Here is a 5,240-nt window from a genome sequence, read left to right as displayed (position 1 = left end):
AGCTGCTTTGGTGTGGCTAGTATGCTGCCATCTTACCCAGAAATCCTATCATAGCATTTCTCCTCAGAAGGATACTATGTGTAAGATTCTTTATTATTGAACATTTGAGTGTTTTCAATTGCCTTTTGTGTACAAAACCAGGTAATATTAATATTTTTGCATCATGTAAAACAATTGCTGCCAGGCATGGTGGTACATGCCTTTAATACCAATACTCAGGAGACAGAAGTAGGCAGATCACTGTGAGTTTGAGGCCAGCCTGGGACTATAGAGTGAGATCCAGGTAAGCCAGGGCTAGAACATGACCCTACCTCACAGGCACTAAAAAAATAATAAATAAATAAAATAACTATTAGGGTGGAGAGGTGTTTCAATAGTTCAAGACATTCATTTGCAAGGTCTACCAATCTGGGTTCAATTCCGCAGTACCCAGTAAGCCAGATGCACAAAGAGACACATGCATCAGGAGTTATTTGCAGTGGCAAGAGGCCCTAGTGTGCTCATTCACTCACTCTCTTCTTGCAAATAAATTTTTTTAAAAAATTTCAAAAGCTACTGTGGTGGTTTGATTCAGGTGTCCCCCATAAACTTAGGTGTTCTGAATGCTAGGTTCCCAGCTGATGGAGATTTGGGAATTAATGCCTCCTGGAGGGAGTGTATTGTTGGGGGTGGGCTTATGGGCTTTATAGCCAGTTTCCCCATGCCAGTGTTTGGCACACCCTCCTGTTGCTGTGGTCCATCTTATGTTGTCAGGGGGTGATGTCCACCCTCTGCTCATGCCATCGTTTTCCCCTGCCATCGTGGAGCTTCCCCTCGAGCCTGTAAGCCAAAATAAATCTCTTTTTCCCAGAAGCTGCTCTTGGTTGGGTGATTTCTACCAGCAATGCGGACCGGACTGCAACAGTAAAGTGGTACCAAGGAGTGGGGTTGCTGCTAAACACCTGACTATGTGGCTTCGGCCTTTTGGAGCTGATTTTCAAGAGGAATGTGGGAGATTTGAAACCTTGGCCTAAGAGATGCCTTGTAGTGCTGTAAGTACAGCTTAATGGTCTATCCTGGTCAGAGCTGAAAGACCGGAAGGCAGTAAGAACTATGGGCTGTGAGGTTTGGCTTATGAGGGCGAGAAAGAGCTTTGCTTGGACTGGGCTAGCAGTTTGTGTGAGAAGCTTGCTCTTATGCCCATGTCCTGAGAAATTGTGCAGGGTTGCTTTGCGTAGAAATGAACTGGTGTGTGCAGAGGGATATGGCACAGAAAGGAACATCTTTGGGTGAACTGCTGCCAGTTCAGCTGCAACTGAGAGATTACAACCTTTGAGACTGGGCTAGCTGACCTGCGCTGGGGCAACAAGAAGAATGTCAACTCTTTTGAAGGGGCCTGAGTGCTCAAGGAGTGTCCTGTTCTTCAAAGTCTGCTTTATTCCCCCCTGGATTAACAAATTGGCACCCTACCTGGTATCGTGGAGTATAAGAAATGCTGGAAAGAGGGTCATTGAGTTTGCAACACAATCTTGTGTTCTGGAAATGGCCATGGGTAGTGTGAAGCAGTTTTGTTGGTTGCCTGCATAGAGACCCCATGGAGCCATGAGGATGAACCGTGGCTTGCAGTGGAGACCCAGTGGAGATGCCGGGACCATGAGATGGCTGCCGAGGAGCTGCCGGCCCCGATGAAGTTTCCCAGGACTGTGAGTAGCCTAGCTGGAGGGGCGGAATTGGAATGCCAGAGACTTGTTGCTGGTTAGAATTATCAGACTTGATGATTTGTCACTGGCTAGAGTTGCTGGACTTGAAGCTACAGAGTTTGATATTTGCCCTGGTTGTTTTAAATCTTGTATTGGTTGAATGTTTCTTTGCTATGCCCAATGCCATCTATTACAGTGTGAATATTTGTTCTGTGCCATTATGGGTTTTTTGAGGTTATATTTTGGTATTATGGCTCAGTTAAAAGATCTTGAACTATAGGGATGTATGAACATCATTGAGATTGATAAAAACTATGGGGACTTTTAAAGTCAGACTGAATGCATTGTATTTTACATCATGTATGGATATCAGTTTATGGGGGCCAGGGGCGGAATGTGGTGGTTTGATTCAGGTGTCCCCCATAAACTTAGGTGTTCTGAATGCTAGGTTCCCAGCTGATGGAGATTTGGGAATTAATGCCTCCTGGAGGGAGTGTATTGTTGGGGGTGGGCTTATGGGCTTTATAGCCAGTTTCCCCATGCCAGTGTTTGGCACACCCTCCTGTTGCTGTGGTCCATCTTATGTTGTCAGGGGGTGATGTCCACCCTCTGCTCATGCCATCGTTTTCCCCTGCCATCGTGGAGCTTCCCCTCGAGCCTGTAAGCCAAAATAAATCTTTTTCCCAGAAGCTGCTCTTGGTTGGGTGATTTCTACCAGCAATGCGGACCGGACTGCAACAGCTACTATTATTCTATTGTTACTAAGCCTTTATTTACCTGTTTAATGATCTCATTTAAGTTTTTGATTTTTTTTTTCCCCTCTCTCTTTGACCTTTGTTACTGGTATAGTACTACAATAAACATCCTTATATGGAGAAAAAGAACTATCAGAGTGGTATCAGAGCCACACCATTGTGAGTTCAAGACCAGTCTGGGATGACAGAGTGGTTCCATGTCATCCTAGGCTAGAGTGAGACCCTTTCTTGGCGGGGGGGGAACCCTACCAAACAATGAGCTGCTTTGCCATCCAAAAAACATGCACAAAATATATGAAAAGAAAAAAGCTAATGAGTCTCAGTTGCCCGTAGGTCGAAAGTAGCCTGAATAGAGGAGTTAGAATTTTTTTTTTTTAAATTATGAGACTAGAGAGATGGCTCAGCAGCTAAAGGTGCCCCTTTTATAAAGCATTACAGCCTGGGTTCAGCCTGGGTTCCCAAGCCACCCGTATGAACCAGATGAGTGTTACAAGTGTCTGGTGTTTGCAGTGATAAGAGGCCCTAGATTCCCCCCCACATACCCCTCACACGCATCACATACAAATTTTTTTTTTTTTTTTGCAAGGTAGGGTCTCTCTAGCCCAGGCTATCTGGAACTCACTATGGAGTCTCAGGCTGGCCTCAAAGTCACATCAATCCTCCTACCTCTGTCTCCCAAATGCTGGGATTAAAGGCATAAGTCACCATGTCAGGCTACAAATAATTTTTTTAATTGTTTCAATTTATTGTGTGTGTGTGTGTGTGTGTGTGTGTGTGTGTGTGTGTGTGTGTGTGTATGGGTACCTGTGAGATGGTGTGCATGTGAAGGTCAGAGGACAACTCTGAGATGTTTGTTATGCTCCTTACTCATGCTTGTATTGACACTAGAATCCCAGATGAATTTTCCACTTTGCATTCAGCTTTATGTGGGTACTGAGGAATTGAACCTGGGCTGACAGGCTTTGCAAACAGTGCCTTTAATCACTAAGCCATCTTTCTAGCCCAGAGAAGATTTTACCCCACATCTATTTCTCTCAATTTGGCAGCAAAAGTATGCATTTAACTTTATAAAAACATGTAAGAAGCTGGGCATGGTGATACATGCCTTTAATCCCAGCACTTGGAAGGCAGAGGTAGGAGGATCACCATGAGTTTGAGGCCACCCTGCGACTACATACTGAATTCCAGGTCTGCCTGGGCTAAAGAAAGACCTTACCTCGAAAAACCAAATACATGCGCACACACACACACACACACACACACACACACACACACATATATATTTTTTTATTAACATTTTCCATGATTATAAAATATATCCCATGGTAATTCCCTCCCTCCCCACCCCCACACTTTCCCATTTGAAATTCCATTCTCCATCATATTACCTCCCCATTACAATCATTGTAATTACATATATACAATATCCACCTATTAAGTATCCTCCCCCCTTCCTTTCTCTACCCTTTATGTCTCCTTTTTAACTTACTGGCCTCTGCTACTAAGTATTTTCATTCTCACGCAGAAGCCCACTCATCTGTAGCTAGGATCCACATATGAGAGAGAACATGTGGCGCTTGGCTTTCTGGGTCTGGGTTACCTCACTTAGTACATATAATATTTTTGAGCTGGAGAGATGGCTCATGTTAGATGTTATGTTATATGTCATGATAGCTCATGGCACTTGCTTGCAGAGTCTGCCAGCCCAGGTTCAAATCCCCAGCCCCTTCATAAAGCCAGAAGGAAAAAGTGATGCAGGCAACTGGAGTTTGTTTGCAATGGCAAGAGGCCTTTGTCTCTGCTTGCACATAAATAAATAAAATATTTAAATAAATATTTTATATTTAGCCATATGCAATAAAGTATCCTATATTTTTCTATATTACATAGCTCCTGAAGCGTGCACTGTAAAGCTCATGTTCTCATTTCCTTCTTTCCTGTCCTAGCATATAATACAGAATAGTGCTTCCAAATATATTTGCACTTTGAAAAAATTCTGTTTTATGAAGGCAACAGTCCTATCTAATTACTGTCTTTCACAACCTTCTACACAGTGTGCTAGGTGAGAAGTGATGTTCCTTACGTACTTGATTAATTTACTTGGGGATATGCATCTTTTTTTCCCTTCCCAATTTGGTAGCAGTTTTAGGGAGATTTTTTTTGTTGTTTGTTTTCGCTCTAGCCCAGGCTAACCTGGATGGAATTCATTATGTAGTCTCAGGATAATCTCCAACTCACACAATCCATCTACCTCTGCCTCCTGAGTGCTGCTATTAAAGGCATGTGCCATCACCCAGCTAATTTTTATTATTTTAAAGTTTTCATTTGTCATAACCCTTTAGAGTTATGAAAAACAGTATTTACAGCCATTCTAGTCAACTATTGTTGTGAACTTCCCAATTATTATAGTCAGTCACATATTTTTTAAAAAGTTTTATTTACTTCACAGAGACAGAGAGGCAGATAGATAATAGGCACAGGAAGACCTCTAGCCACTATAAACTCCTCAGGTGCCACCATGTGCATCTGGCTTACATGGGGTCTGAGGAATTGAACCTGGGTCCTTCAGCTTCATAGGCAAGTGCCTTCACTGCTAAGACATCTCTCCAACCCTTAAAAAAAAAAAAAAAAAAACAACTGTATTTATTTGTAAGCAGAGAAATAGAGGGAGAACAAGAGACCCCATTTGGTGCATCTGGCTTCACACAGGTACTGGGGAATTGAAACCAAGCCTACAGGCTTCGCAAGCAAGCACCTTTAACTGCTGAACCATTTCTCTAGTCCCATCAGTCACATTTTTTTTTTC

The sequence above is a fragment of the Jaculus jaculus genome, chromosome 10 (genome assembly GCF_020740685.1).
Source record: "Jaculus jaculus isolate mJacJac1 chromosome 10, mJacJac1.mat.Y.cur, whole genome shotgun sequence".
NCBI classification, from domain to species: domain Eukaryota; kingdom Metazoa; phylum Chordata; class Mammalia; order Rodentia; family Dipodidae; genus Jaculus; species Jaculus jaculus.
Note: the sequence above shows the minus strand (reverse complement) of the source record.